The sequence below is a fragment of the Cynoglossus semilaevis genome, chromosome 8 (assembly GCF_000523025.1).
Source record: "Cynoglossus semilaevis isolate Cse_v1.0 chromosome 8, Cse_v1.0, whole genome shotgun sequence".
NCBI lineage: Eukaryota > Metazoa > Chordata > Actinopteri > Pleuronectiformes > Cynoglossidae > Cynoglossus > Cynoglossus semilaevis.
In genome coordinates this window covers 20,325,631-20,342,070 of record NC_024314.1, presented here as the reverse complement: position 1 = coordinate 20,342,070, position 16,440 = coordinate 20,325,631, and the positions used below count along the sequence as shown (strand labels likewise).

Below are 16,440 nucleotides of genomic sequence, written 5' to 3'. Positions count from 1 at the left end.
AAGGTTCCTCATGGCGACAAGTGTTTCTTTGATTTCTCTGAAATCAAGTGGAAGCGTAGGAACAGAGGAGAATAATGGGAATCCGCTCTGGGACGTTGTCCCTTTGAGACAACTGCTTTCACTGAACACAGCCGAACAGCAGCGAGGGCTGATTAGAGCACCAGGTTTGAGTTCATGATTAATTGGTGTCTGTGTCCTTTTTTTTCTTTTTTTTCCACCTTGCATATGAGAACATTATTTTCATTATTCCTGAATAATGACAACAAGGCAATAAAAAGACACAAACAAACTGCAGATTTGCTGTGCGTCGGTGTGCGTGTGTGCGCACGTCAGGCAAACGGAGATACATGAAACTCATTTGTTGTCGAGTGTGAACAGCGCGTTCTTATCGATTGGACCTGACTGGCTGCTTCTTTAAGCAGAAAACCACGTTATTAATCAAAAGTCAATTTTTGCACCGTGTTCTGTTCTGTACAGCGTTTGGGTTCAGGTGCTGTCGGAGCACAAAAGAGCAAAAACTAATTCACTCCTTTGACACACTCTGAATACGTGTGCAATCCATCATAGTCACGGGGAAAAAACCTGTGGTTGTTCCCGACACGAGTAACACACACTGACTACACACAACGATAAGGATCTTGTTTAAAAACAGAGAAGGAAGGAACATGGCAAACTCTCTGGGAAACCTTAAAAAAATCTGGGCGTCTTGATTTATTATAATAATTCTGTCCAGAAAAGTTGTGTGGTTTTCAAAATGGGGGCCGCGGCCTCCTTGGAGGTTTTCCAAAATGGGGGCCGCAGCCCAATTGGGGGCTTTCCAAAATGGGGGCCGCAGCCCAATTAGGGGCCCACCACCTCATTTTTCATGGTCGTCCCCCACCAGAGGTCGCTGGGTGACCTGAAAAAATGGTAATATCATTTTATTTTACTTTACTGCCTCATTTTCCATGGTCGTCTGTGTGGTTTTTTTCTTGTGTTTTTCTGACACCAGATGTGGTATATGTGGCTGTAGGAATATTAGGAATATTTCTGCCACTGTTGTGACCTTGAACTGCAAATATCTCTGAGCATGATTAACTCCCGGTGTAGCTGCTCTCGTCCAAACTGCGTGAGCTCCCAGCGGAGCTCAATCCATATATTTTAAAAGCATATAATAATATGCTGCCTTGATGGCAAACTTTTCAGCAGTAAAGAGTAAAGAGACCGCGACTGGTGGAAGCGCCAGAGACGGAGATGCAGGGGGTCAGAAGCCAAAGGATGTAAACATGACGACCAAACTTCTATAACTTACGGCAAAGACACATAAAAATAGCCTTTAAAACAGACAAGGTGCTATAAAGAGAAGTGAAGGGGCGACGAGAGGCGCAAAACAACCAGTCAGGGAGAAAATAACACACACAATGACTGTAAAGCAAACCTCCGAACAGAGCACAAAGAATTCCAAAAGGAAGAGCAAAAAAAAAAAAAAAAAAAAAATACCCGAACATGAAGACAATCAAAAATAATCACAAAGCGTCTACGAAATGATTCAAAACGACTGGAGAGAGACACAAAAGAGGCCGCAGACAACGCGGCCGTCGCGATTGTTGTCGCCGGTCTTTATTCTGCTCTTTCTTCTTTTACAATATTTTGTTGTGTATGAACGTAACTCCGCGAAACCACAGATGACTCATTCTGGAGTCTTGTGTGGATTTCTCCACATTGACCCATTAATGCATCGATCCCGTGCGTGTTTGCAGGACCTCGGAGACAGTGAAGCCGTATGAAAAGAGTAACGCTGCAGTAGTGTTGTACGTACACATGTTCACCAACGAACGAGCCGAGCAGGGAATCGATATTGAATTTCACTTGACCGCACCATTTAAGGCACCGTGATGTTTCTGGATCACTTCTCTTGATCACTTGCCTGGCAGATTATGAGGCCACATGAGTCTGAAGAGGCTCACATTGATCTGTGAAGTGCAAATGCCCCCGGGGTTACGTGTAATCTCTCTACCTCGGAGCAGCAGCCCACTCAATAGGGCTCACCCGGCTCGGCAATTAAATCAAAAAAGGTGCTGCCTTGTTGAGACGAGGACCGTGAATGAAACCCGCGATGGATCCCAGTGTCAAAAAAGGTGCTGCCTTGTTGAGACGTGGACCGTGAATGAAACCAACGTTCTCCCAAAGATTAATCAGCATTTACAAGTGTCAACCCTCCACCAGGAGACGAATTACGAGCTGGTAAAGTTCTGACCTTGTGCAGTTAAAAAACTTGTTTGTTTGTGCTTTTAAATCAAAGTGACATTTATTTATTACACCGCCAGCAGTTTTAAGCCGTAAAATGTGTCTATATCCTATTAAAAGAAGAACTTTCAGTGCTTCAGTCAGTAAAAATCAGATAAGAAAATCGTTTATACTTAGAGTTGGATTAATTCATCCCACAGTGATGGAATGTGAAGGTTACAGGGACGTTTTACTCTTGGGTTTTTATGTCAAAGGGTGAAAGCACTCTCCTTCATCATCAACCAGTCATCCTGCACGACTGATCTCCTCTGAGGAGAAATTGTCTGTTATATAAATACTACAGTTCTAAAACATACCACTTTACAGACTTCAAACCTGTGTAAAATAATAATAAAAATACATCAGTTTAATGTGTATAGTCGCAATAAACAGAATGATGTTTCTTTTTCGGCATTAATGTGTCTCATATCTTTAAATTACATTTACACAATTCTACATTTTATTGGTCACTACATTGTGACTAAACAGCTGAATGGAGAATTGTATAGAAATGATGGCATTCACATTGGTTTTACTACAGAACATACCTCAGGGTATATTTGAATCCTGTAATACTACAGTATTGCAGTGTTTAAAATGTGCTTTATTTGTTATTGTACCAGACCTTGCGTGCCGACTGCTGGGATTCGCTACCCCACCTCTGCAACCCTGAAAAGAAAGGAAAACCTGTTATTGTAACCAACACCTAACAAAATGTAACCACAGAAAATGTTCAATCAAATAGAACCTAAAAAAAAATTCCACCAGAGCCAGAATTTAGGTAGTAGAGAAAAACAAGTGGCCCAAGTGTTGAGCCCTGTGGTACTCCAGATGATTGGATTCCTGTTTCTTGTGAGAATGACTGTAAGTTTTGTTTGCAGTGACATAATTTAGTGATGACAAAAAAGTGCAAATGGCTGCCAAAAACTCACTCACTGATGTTTTAATCTCTGCAAACATTGCTTAACCAGACTTTCTTTTCCAGTTCATCTAAGAAAGACTGCTGGAGTCCTAATGTATCTATATTTGTTCTGGACAGAATATCTTAATTCATGATTCTCGATTACTGGACATTTCCGGCCATCCTAGTTGAATCCCAGGTGACCCCATGTGGGGTTGCGACCCTAAGGTTGATAAACGCTGCTTTAAACCAAAGACATAATCAGAACTTCACATGTGATCCTAAAAGTAAAATGTCATCGTCGGGACCACTGCGTCGTTACAGCTGTCAGACACCAGCAGTTCTTAGTGCTAATTTAATTGTTCATTACAGCAGACCGAGTCGCACAGGATGCCACAGACTCTCACGAGCATTGAACACATTGGATGTTTTTTTTTTCTTCCCCACAACCAGCTGTTTCAAATAACTTGGATTTCTCTGACGCTAATTAACGAGAAATGACAATAAAATATTCATGAAAAGTTCTTAAAGCGAGCTTTTAATAGGACTTGATTGGATCCGCCGGAATCTTTTTGCAAACCTGCGCGACTGGAAATGTTAGAGGACTATTTGTGTGTTAAAAATGTTTGTATAATTAATCAGGCTGGTGAGTCAGAAAGGCACTCAGGTCTGGAGGAAAGAGCAAGAAAACAAAAAATGGACAAGAATAAATGGAATAACTGGGATGTCTTCGAACGGAGGATAGAATCTATGAAACCTACATGACGTGTGGGACATATATGCTGACAAAACACACTCTGCTTGACCTCGCTGGCCTCAGTTGGTTTTGAATTACATGTTGTTGCCTGTGAAATGCAAACTGCAAAACCAGCAAAATATTATAGAATTAATTCGATTTATTTAGTGTGGTGCTAAAATAATGAACTAATTCACCACATTCTAAAAAGTTGCATTTCCTTTTTGGTTAAAAAGTAAAATGTATTCACAGCTGTTTGCAGTGTAAAGAAGCAGAGCGGTGGAGTGGAGCTGTCCAAGGTGCTGAACATGCTTCATTCACAGTGAGCTCCAATAACCAGCTACAGTAGCTGCAGTTCATATAAAGTAAACGTAGAGAAGTTGGTATAATATTATGCGTACCCAGATTAACAGCTTCAGTATAAGTCTGGTGTCAAACTCCTGGCCCTGGGGCCACCTGTGACACGTAACCTAACCACATCTGGCCCATGTCAATAACAACTAATATTTGCCCTTGTTTTTATTGTTTGTCCTTTAAAAAAATGCTTCAGTTGATCATTTAAGAATGAAAGAAAAACGTAACGCACCATGTTAGCAGGATAAATAAGTTCTCTTCTTGTCTTTACTCCTTCAACTTATAAGTAATGTCTGCACAAAAGTGAGAGCTTGGGGAAGGCCAGGGTGAATCGATCATCTCCATAGTAATGTTAACTGTCGACATGAACATATACAGCCTTTTTTTAAACCCTATTTGGAGAAACAATAGAAACTTGTCAAAGTTTAGTATAAAACTCCAAAAACTATAAAGACGTGAGCTCTAAGAATAGTCTTATCATAAGCATCAATTGTCCTCACTGCTGTGAAGTCATTAGTGAAAACAGCCTGAGTTATTGTTAAGATAAGGATGGTGGATTTATGAAAGAGAGTTCTCTGAGAGCCGATAAAAATGACAAATAACGGATTTAGAATGACAGGGTTGACAGAACTTTTGAACTTTTTTTATTGATATCGGTATTTGACAAATTAACACGATGCAAGAGAAACGTTAGCGGTCTGCTGTATGGAACGTCATGTTTTTATATTAGCACAGAAATATAAGGAACTAAGTTTGTGGAAAGTGGAGAAAGTTTAGGAGTTTAGGGGTGAAGATGTGCTGGACCACAGCACAGAGGTCAAAAGGTCAAAGTCCAGTCCTGACAAGATCAAATTCTCTACTAAAATCCAAATCTCCTTTTCCTGTTTTATTTTCTTGTCTTGCATAACTGTAACATTGCAAAGAAATAAGTGGTAGATCAGGGGTCGACATTTAGAATTCCTTTGGACAGACACCTTGTGCGCTAGACACTTAAATCAAATTTAATTTTGGTCGTAGACGGTGGGCATTACAGACAGCTATTTAAGCGTCAGTTGCTGTTTTTTTTTTTTGCTTTTATTGTCTTTTCTTTTTTTTTTTTTTTTTTTTGCTTTTATAGTCTTTTATCTTTCAACCTCACAATTTTGGAACCCACTCGAGGTTCAAAGTAGATGGTTTGGTGAGCCGGATTGGGCCTGTGAGCCACTAGTTGATGACCACTGCAGGGAATAATTGATGGATTCTTGTTTGAGGGATTGCATCATAGGCCTCTCACAGATGGCCTTCTATGTGACCTTTATGGTAGATGTTCCTGATATACCCCTCCCCCCAGTACCCACGCCTCAAAGTGACACCAATAATATATTCATTGTTGTTTTGAAAAGCTTCCCATAAACCCTTGTTACTGGACTCTGAATGTATTTTGTGGCTGAACATGTTCTCTGAGGTACCAGGCTGTAAAAGTGTGTGTGTGTGTGTTTTTACTACGTCTTTCTGCACGCTGCACCCAAACGCAGCCTTCAAACGGGATCCTCTGAAGCTGGTGTTCGTTCTTAACACACTGTGAATCAGTTCTCTGATGTTCTCAGACGCTCTGCTTCACATCAGTTCTTTAACCCGCGGTGAATGAATCCCGAGTGCCAGACACTTGAGCCACAGTTTCCTTGAGAGTCCTTGAGATCAGCAGCAGTGCCGTTGAGAAAGATGACCAAATGAAAAATCTTTTTTTTTTTTAATTTTTAATCTTGTGGTTTTTTTGTGTTTTTTTTTATTATCACGAAGACAAGAACCATCCATCTGCATTCCTCCAGGCTCTCTGTTTTATTGTAATAGTCAGTGTCCGCACAGACTGCAGTCCAGTTCTCTCACATTTTCTGTTTACTGTCGGCTCCACTAGGTTTTTTTGTCTGTGTGTGTGTGTTTTTTTTTTTGTTTTGTTTTGAGTTTTCTTTTGGGGGGGAAGTGGGATAACAAATGCTGCGAGGGCCTTGGTCTGAAAGCGTGCTTGTTTTCGTGTTGCTTTGTGTTATGACAAGACAGAAGGCCGGGTCATCCTCACTGTTTTTACTTCTGAACGCACATTCCATTATTTTTCTCTAGTACATCTGTCATCTGTGGAGTCAGAACACCGTCACTGATACGATCTCTGTTGTTGTTTAAAGTCCTCAGAGTGACATTGTGTCTCAACGCACGAAGTTTTGTCACTTCTGCAACTCTTTGTCATTCATAGCTTTTTAATGTCACTCTATTGGTCTAGATCACTGGTTCCTAAACTTTTTTCCTCCTTATACAACTCTAACCCCAATTCCCAACACCTTTGGGAAAAAAAGACAAACACAAAACACAACCAGCTCTCTAGTAGGAACAGAAATCCAAGAAAAACTTCAAGAGTTTTGGGAAGAATTTTGAGATCTCTCTCTCTCTCTCTCTCTCTCCCTCTCTCTCTCTCTCTCCCCCCCTCTCTCTCTCTCCCCCCCCCCCTCTCTCTCTCTCCCCCCCCCCCTCTCTCTCTCTCCCCCCCCCCCTCTCTCTCTCTCCCCCCCCCCCTCTCTCTCTCCCCCTCTCTCTCTCTCTCTATGGAGGCCATGCTCTCTGTTGCAGCTGAATGACATTTCCCACTCTGCTCATTCCTCACTGCTGAATGTGTTTCCTCTGATATTCATCCACTGCCTTATCTCACGCTCTCACCCAAAACAGTGTCTATCATTACCTCTGTAACTCCCCCCTGACTCCCCCTCCTTTTTCTCCTCCTCACCTGTGTGTGTCTGTGTGTGTGTGTGTGTGTGCATTCTTATCTCCACTGCCAGCCTCAGTATCCATCAAACCGTCGCTGCTGCCACTGAAAAGCCCGTCCACTCCTGGCAGTCGCCCATTAGAAATGTATCAATATGTACATCTCCCAGCAACACATCGACGACTATGTTCTTTTTTTTTTAATAGAAATACAGATGAGTGACTCCTGTCCTTCTCCTTATCTCCTGCAGTACTGTAGCTTCAACACCATCGCTCAGATGTAAAGAATGAGGAAAGCTTTCGGCTTCACCTAAATCCCTGCGGAGTGTTTATCCGGAAAGGCAGGTTACGTAAGTAGATTTATGGAGCATTTGCAGAACTTTTTCTTCCCGGTCTCGCAGGTTTGAAAAATGCTAGATCTCTAATCTTTTCCCCAACGCTTTGTTATACTTCTCAGGAAATTGCAGAAGTAGTGTGAATGAAAATGAAAAGAAAAAAAAATGCTGTAGTGTTTTATTGGTAGACTTTTTTAGAAACTTTTTGATATTTAATTACGATAAAAATGTCTAAAAGTTCCCTAAAAAGAAGCCAACTTTTCTCACATGGACCAGTTAACCAACACCACATATGGTCTGGTCTTTGGTCTTAGTACACGTGTTAACTTGTTAACAAAAAGTTCCATGTTGCGACACCTCTGTGTGGTACTGTTGTTCACTGGTCTTAGTACCAGTCCATTTTTGAACTTGTTAGTCCCTGATTCTAATGGCGTTTTCTGCAATCAGACCCAGAGACATTTGACTCACTTTTATTTGGCCAATATCTACATCTCATAGTTACTATTAGTCCATTTTGGAACTTGTTAGTGTCTGATATATGAAGTGTGTTCTGAAGATGTGGCCCATATTTATATGACAAATCTGGGCTCCATACTGGCCACACAGCCAAGCAGTAACACTTCACCAGTAGTGGCTCTTGTCTCATTTGCATATTCTCCATGGTGTTGCTCTAGGTTTGACAGCATCTCAGTGTTTGAATCTTAAACTGACAGGCACCAGCAGACGGCACCATCTGCTGGCAGTGGTGTTAATTAGGCGCTTTAATAAAGCCACATTATACAATTCAATTAAATTGAACTTTATATGAGCAATTACTGGTTCATTATGGGATGGCGTACCTGAGAGCAATTACTGGTTCATTATGGGATGGCATACCTGAGTGAGTGACTGACTGACTGAGCCATTCCTTATAGAGAGAACATTAGAGAAATGTCTTCAGGGTGGAGTTTTAGGAGGTTTCATTCACGGTGAACTTTCTTTGTCCTTGTGGTACGAGATCACATACACTGAGCCGAGAAAAAAAAAAAAACTCCAGCAGATCCAGATTCATGGTTCAGTTTTCTGCCTCAGAGAGAGTGAAAAAATGGGGGAGGAGAGAGGAAAGAGGGATGATGAAGAGGAGACATGGAAGATCTTTGACTGTGTTGTTGATCCACCTCTAGCAGGAAATGAATGTTGTAAAATTCATGCATCTGGAGACCGGCTTCAAAAGCAGCAAATTACAGGACAGAGTATAAGAAAATAAAGTCTAACGTAGTCCTATAGTAAAAGAAGCACCAGCTTGATGTTTTAACTCATTACAATTTGTTGTGGTGGGTTTGCAGATATAAATAACAGTAAAATAATTGTGTTTTTTACCATAAAAAAGTGGAAGCGAAAGGGGAACGATACTGCACATATTTCACATTTTATATAACAGCCATCTTTTTCTTGAAATAGCAGTATTATATATATGTGCGTGTGTGTGTTTGTGTGTACAAATGCTATTTATACTTTTGCTAATCCCACCTTTCCTCAGTCTCTCTCTCTCTCTCTCTCTCTCCTCCACATTAGCTGCTAATGTCCTCGCTGTCACACAGTCATTTCCCCACCGTTATATGTTTTCTCATCACGTACACGTTACATTCAAACACGTTCACCACGTTCATGGCATTAAACAGGTTGGAACAAAGAATTAAAAGATATTTATTAAAAATGGGTTTGCTAGAATGTAACCTGTTTGTATTTGAAGGTTTTGAGGATTTTGAAGACTTTTGAATGTTCGGGTTTGTTTTCTAAAAAAAAATATTTTATTTTAAAAGTTATTTTCTCGTTTCTACAGATAAATACAGATAAACTTTAAAAATACCACATTCTTACCCTGCTAAATATCTTCTTTTAACAATAAAATACAAAGTTGTTTATTGTAGAATCTGTACAGGTCATAAAGTTTATATGGAAAATAATTTAAGAAAACAAACCAACACAACATAAAAACACAGAACTGTGGGAAATAGTTTTGTTCAACAGAAACGGACTTTTCCTGGAAGGATTTAACTTCTTTCCTCCTCCTCTGCAGAACTCCATTGATAAATATTAATGTGTTGTGTTTCACTTTTGTTTTTGACAGGGTGTGTGATGCAGCAACAGTTCCCACCACTGGGAGAGCAGAGACTTCCTGCTCCCCTCACAAACAACAGCTAGAAATCAAAGCACAGAAGTGACAAAAACTGCAAAACAACCTTGAGAAGTACAAAAGAAGAAGGAGGTGGAGCAGGTCTGACATTACAAAAGAAAGACGAGAAAAAAACCAAAGGAATCACAGTTGGATCTGAGCAGCAGGCAACTCCAATGTATGGCTGCTGCTAATGAAGTGGAGGAGACTGTGTCTGAGCACCGAGCTCACAACACGCCTGGGCCCCACAACAAGTCTGAGACAAAGATCTAAGAAGTCTGAGACCCAACAAGTCTGAAACAAGAGACGCAACAAGTCTGAGACCCCAAAAAGTCTGAGACACAACAACTGTGAGAACCAAATATCAGGCAGTCACATAGTATTTAACATGTGACCCTCGTTTATAAAGACAGAGAAAAGAAGTACGTAAGAAAACAGTCCATCTGCCCAGAGTCCTCGATTTGATTCTCTTCTTCGTGGACTCTGTAAGTAAGTACGTTTTCTCTGCTAACTGTTTTCTTTAAATAGTTCCAAACCCATGTGAATGTGTTTATAATTCTAACAGGATATATTTTAATTTAACAAAATCTAAGAGTTTCTCAGTTTACGGGTCCACGAGAAAACACTGACTAAAGGTTTCCACTTTGACTCTCCATTGTCAGGCGATGCTAACGTAAATCAGCTAAATCTTAAAAAAAAAAACAGTAGAAAGTTCTTTCAAGCGAATCTTTATAAATCTTTTAACCTCCAAACTTTTTCGTGATAAATCCGTTCAACGAAAAACCTTTCAGAAATGTGGTCTTTTTATTGCTTCGACTTCAGCCTCTGTCCGTTCTCCATCTAAAGTGTGTTCCATATATTTGTTTGTGAATGTGTTTTGATTTAACAAAAGGTTTTTTTTTGTCCTTTTAGTTTTTTCGCAATAAGGAAAAAATACAAAAAAACAAGGTTTTATTTCAGAGATCTTTTAGTTATTTCGTCCATATGACTACAGTATGGGCAGCAGGGACACCAGAGCAGATTTACATAAAGACAGGAAGAACCGTGTTATCTGTGGAATTGTATTCACATCGAGACGGGCCATAGACATAGATTACAACTGGTGTAATAAACCAATCATCAGCATTATAACAGTGACAGGAAACCTCCAGAGAAGAAAACCATTCATTCTATGAAGGTCAACAGTGTTTTCCACGATAGAATCCCCAGAAATAAATCCTTTGAAAAGCAACTACATTTAGCACCGTTTTTCATCCCTGTTGGTCTGTGAATCTCCTTTTTACCCCTTGACAATGACCATTTATGGTGGATGGGGAATGAAGAAGAAAGAAGATCAAATAAATAAGCACAATATCAGGTTTGAAAGATGCAGAGGCAGGATGGAGAGATTCTAACGTTTTTATTTTTACTGGGATATTTCAATGACCGTGTCAGGGTATCCAGAGATCGGGTTTACGATCCGAGGATTGGCAGTTTACTGTGTCCTGGCCTTGACAGAACTGCGGGGTATTGGAGCAAGCCCTTGAAAAACTCCCCCATTGCTCTTTTCCTTCTTCTTACATCAAGTCATCAAAGAGCTTGAAAACATCCAGGACCAAGGGAGCTCATTTGGACTGGGGTGTGTGGAGGAGAGACAAGCAGGAAGTGCCTGGAAATTATGTCCACAGCTGGAGTTGCTCAGGGAGAGTAAAACCAAGAAGAAATGAGACAAGAATCTGACATGTGCCTTATGGGCCTGGTGTGAAGAATCTATACCTGACCATTTTAATGAAATCTGGACGGCAGCATCACACTGATGATGCCTTTTGCAGTTGACATCCAACCAGGAAGCAGCTGTAGTTATAAAAAGACTTCAGGTAGTAAAATGATGGAGCGGTCCCCAACTCCCCCCACCCCCCAAAATAAAAACCCAAACTGGTTCTGAGTCATATTAAGGCAACATACGTAGAAGAAGAAAATCAAACTTCCTGGTAATAATTTGACTGATAATTTCCAAAAAAAAAAGAAGAAAAAGAAATGAGACATTTAGCAATAATGTCACGAACACACTTCTACTACTAATATTATTTTAGGTTATTTTCATTCACTGTGTATCATATTGTTAATAAACATTACAGGTAAATTCAGTGATTTCTTCCAGCAAAACAAACAAGAAAATAGAGTAAAAGAAGATTATATTGTGCCAAGGCTGGTGTCCATGTATCCTGGAAAACCTTGAAAATGACCAGTTTTTTTTAATGGTAAATGGTTATGCACATAATTTCACAGCCAATCAAACAGCAGATTGCAAAGAACTGTGGGCAATTAATATGGTTGAGGACAACGGCTTGCATCTAAAGCACCTTGAAAGAGTTATCTGAATCATGAATGATCATGATTTATCTGCAGCTCTGCTGTGATTAATCAGGTTTCTTTTAATTAATAGTTATGCAACCCTACCCTTAATGCATTAGCAGAACGGCAGAAATCTGATTGGTGTATGACCTTTTTTTTCATGCTGTAAGAGCAGAAAGGTTCGGAAAAGTCCTGGAGTAGAATGGAGACCTTGAACTCGCAAACGTGTCTGTAAAGAAGACTAAGATGTTCACGGTGACTAAAGCAGTCGCAGAGACCAACACAGATCCTCGACTGTGCCCAGTCCGTTCAGCCCCAACAGTCAGTCTGTCACTACTGCAGTAAATCCTGTCATGTTTTCGTCTGCTCTTGATGGTCTTGAAGCATGAGGCCCCAAAGATAGACTTTTATTCTGGGTTTGTCTTTCCAGTCTTGACAAGTCGTCGTTTTATAAAGTCAGTCAGATCTGCACCAGTCGCCTGATGTTTTGATGTCGGACTCTGCTCAGAACTACAGTAACTCCATCCACTGTTTACAGTTCAGTGTTTGGACTAATCTCATAATTCCATTAATCTCTGTTTGCTTTTCATTACTAGCCTAGTGGGAAAAAAAAACAAACACAAAAACAATCCTGAACAACAGAACTTTGATAAGCCGCTTGTTTACATTTACATTTTACATATTTTCACAGCATCTTAACCCATGTATATTTAGGGCAAACTTATTAAATTATTATGTATGAGATGTTTGAAAACACTGAATAATTCATGTTTTTTTATTCATAATGGGAGTGGATGCTTGTTTGGAAATGTTCAGGTTTGGAAAAGGTGGAGACCTGTTTGTACAAAAACGCATAAAACAGGACAGGGAATTAAAAAAAAATATATATACCTATATATATATATATATACAGTATAGTTCTTGACATACTTAATCCTGAATTTTCTCAAAGCGAACTCCTGAAGGATTAATGAAGTTCCATGTACTGTATGTACTTCACATACCTCGTCTGGCTGCCGTAGACACAGGTCGGAAAGTCATTGCTGCCACTCATCACTTACACCAACAAGCACCGCTGTCTCCTAGCAACAGCATCTGATACAGTTTCAATAGCTGAAGAACAAAAGGAGAATTAGCTTTGAAACTCATTTAAATGAAGCTCCTGTGTTACCAATGAGTCATTTTATTTTTTTCAGGAGCAAATCCTCCACACTCATAAGTCAGGCACCAGGGAGGTGAGATTTCTTTCACTGCTGTGGTGGAGGATTTAGGAAGACAACATAGCTTCTTTCATTTTTTGGCCTTAGATTCCACCTGCTGTGTCTCCTTCAACCTGGTTGGATAGACTACTGGAGGTTGGATGGACTACTGGAGGTTAACTGTCCCAAAAACACACTGCTGTACAGGTGTACAGGTAGGCATGGGTTCCAACCTATGATTATTCATTTTTATTCCAATATTTTTAGTTCTTCTGTCTATAATGTAGATAAGGTTTTTTGCTTTAACAACAGCCGTAAATATTTCCTGAATTCAGTTTTACATTGACACTTTGTCACGTTAATGCGTTTGGTCTGTTGGTGTAAATTTTCGGGTAGTTATATATATATATATATATACTATAATACGTTCTCCTAAAGTCAAGAAAGACTCCACAGTTTTATCGCCTCCTCAGGTATGCAAAAATCTGACAGGGATGAAGATTTTTGTGAGGCGTTTTTATTTGGAATTTGTTTTTTTGTTTTTTTTTTTACAGAGAATTGTGTGTTTTGACAGGGAATATTTTTAAAGCTGGAGGAGAATTTTTTTTTAAAATGCACTCCTGCGTGCTGACTAGGCCTGAGAAATAAAGCACAGATGCCCTGCAGGCACCTGTCAGGTATAGACCTGTGTATCTGTCTAACAAAGTGCCCTGATTCCAAAAAGTTGGTTTTTAGTGGCTGCAGATGAACGGTGGAACAGTCAACGTTTATCTGCCGCGGTTCTTTCTTCCGTCGCAGCTTTGACGAGACGTAGTTAAAGCGAGTGTAGCCCGATGAAGCTGTTGATTCTTTAAAACCTTTTACTCAAGGATGTTTGGTCCAGAAAAATCCTCCTCTGGCAGGTGTTTGGAAGTGGTGCTGGTGGTTTAAGGCATCTTTCCTAATATAGACAGAAACACACGCCTGCTGTTTGACAAAAGTCACAGCAGAAAGCCGCGGCATTAAACTTTTCTCCCTGCCAGCTGTGAGCAATTTAAAAAATGCAGCTGTCAAAAAAAAAAAAAAAACAGAAAGAAATACGACTTCTTCATCTTCGTGCAGCTTCTGGTTTGACACATTTGTGATAGTTTTTTTTCTTTAGGCCATTTATTGAAGTTAGTGAAGCACAGAGACATCTACTCCTAGCATCTGAACCCTTGTTATAGTCAATAACATGTAGACAAAAGACTGTGTAGAACTTTACTAAACCTTTAAATGTTCTCATTCTCATCCTGCAAACGTTAAAGACTCTGCTTTATTTCTAACTCTGCATGCTGCTGTCTGTGTCAGCTGAAGTGTCCCCCCAATGCACAGTCTTTTTGTAGTATTTTCTGGACTATAAGTCGCACTTATTTTTTTTATCCTTTGGCTGGATTTGCTGGCGACTTACTGTATATATTAGAATATATAATTTCACATTTGTTATGTTCACACTGGCAACCGCTAGAGGGCACTCTAGGATCCTGTACCAGTATCTGCTACTCCTGTACCACTGAAAATTTACATGTTCGTTATGTTCACACTGACAGCCGTTAGAGAGCACTGGAGCGACTTGTGTTTTTTTCTTCTCTGCAGTTCTGGCTGGTGCGACTTATAGTTTGCAAACTACGGTACTAAAGATGATACAGTCCATGGTCTGAACTATGGGTCAGTGATGGCAAAAAATTTAAAAACGCTAAAAAAAATGTAAGGTCACGTCATTTTTTAACCTTGAAAAAAACTACCCTGAATCGAATGAAACTGAAGTTGTCGAGGGACAGATGAGTCCAAAAACCTGAAGCAAGGTTCTAGGAATCACTTCTGTTGGCCTTGTTGTGGCCAGCTCAAAATCTGATTGGATAAATAAACAATCGCATGACCATTCATTTCAGTCTCGCAGCGTCCGTACCACTGATTCTGAGGCCTTAAGGCAGCAACACATGACGCTGAAATATGATTGGATAAAAAAAACATGATTATAAATATACGTGAGTGAACGCAGAGCAACTGAGAGAAAAGCCGAGAACAGACTACTGTATTATTTTATAAATATTCATGACAAATATATTGAAAAATAAGTCTCTGATTCTGATAGTGTTTAGGCCGGCAGAGACGGCCCTGCTGGCCTGGACGTACACCACTGGTTAATATATTAAGAAAATTGATGGATGAATCTCCGCGCCTGAGTACTCTCGGGGATTACATTAGAAGCTGAGAGCGCTGGCTCATTACAGACGAGCTAGCAGACGTTAGCCCTGTAAATCCAACAAATTATGGTTGCCGCTGAATTTCTTCTTTCGCAAGTACAAACAATGTGACTATAGGCTAGTCTTGTACTTCCATAAGCACTCCCCCCCCGCCTCCCCAAAGTACTGCAGACTCAATCTTAGTCAGTATGAACTCCTGAATCATTCATGATGCAATGAGATCAAATAGTCTTTTTCCCAGCACCTCAGGGTTCACAGCCGGAGTGGGAAGAGTTCTGAAAGTGAAGCCTCCCTCGGAGTGTTCGGGAATTAACGGAAAATGCTCTAACAACATCCCAAGCCAGCATTTCCATGTCGGCTTTATGTGCATTCACTCGGGCGTTGAAATTACAGTATATGGACCACATATGGTTACCATCAGCTGCTCACTTAGCCAATTAAACAAATTGCATGAAACAAAATTCCCAAAAAGTGGGAACACTTTTTAAAAAATAATTAAAAAATAATGATTTTTTTTTGTAATGCATTTGTTATTTTTTAATCAGGCAAAATTGAAAAATACTTTCCTTTTTTAAAAATACCACCTGACTGCTGGATCATACTACCTTTGATCAAGTGATTTTGTTTTCCCCAAGTTTACGTCAAACACAGTTGTTTTTGTCAAAGTTAAAATCAAAATAAACCCCCCCCCCCAAAAAAAAAAAAACATTCACACAAGTAAAATAAAATCAGCAATGTAGTCTATTTCCAGGATCTTTGGAAACAAAATAATTGCTTTTTAAAAAAAGTAAAAAAAAATTAAATAAATACAAATTAAAATATGTAATTTGTATTTTTTTTTTTTTTTACAAATTATATTATTTTATATCAGTTATTGCGACTTTTGACTTGACTTGTGAGTAAGTCTGGACTTGAGATTAATGACATGATAAAAACCATGATGGAATGGGTACGGGTGGCTTTGGTGTCGTTACTTGATATTTATTGTGATATCCAGTTGATATGAGTTCTTTCTATAAAGGTGTGTGACTGCATTGAGGGGACACTTTTTTGTTGCCTTGCACGACCCTTCACACCCCTTAGTGAGTCATAAGTTGTGCTACATGATAAGTCTGGAACTGCACTTCTATGAATGTCATATGACTCATATTTTCTCTGTGTATCTAAGTTTGGTGAAAAATTCCCAGATTTCTTCTGGCAAAACCT

The 16,440-nt window shown here is 39.7% G+C and overlaps 1 long non-coding RNA gene across 2 annotated transcripts in view; it reads left to right on the top strand.

Annotated features, from left to right (window-relative positions):
* The window catches only part of LOC103382731 (uncharacterized), a 28,981-nt gene extending 15,813 nt beyond the window's left edge, over positions 1 to 13,168 (top strand). Inside the window, exons 4-6 of one of the 2 annotated variants that reach the window (XR_003050377.1) lie at positions 7,238 to 7,336; positions 9,432 to 9,965; positions 13,118 to 13,168. This is a non-coding gene — a long non-coding RNA (uncharacterized LOC103382731). Of the gene's footprint in view, positions 1 to 7,237; positions 7,337 to 9,431; positions 9,966 to 13,006; positions 13,094 to 13,117 lie in introns of those variants that run through there. The other variant, XR_521945.3, reaches the window with a different exon arrangement.
* Positions 13,169 to 16,440: the final 3,272 nt, after the last annotated feature.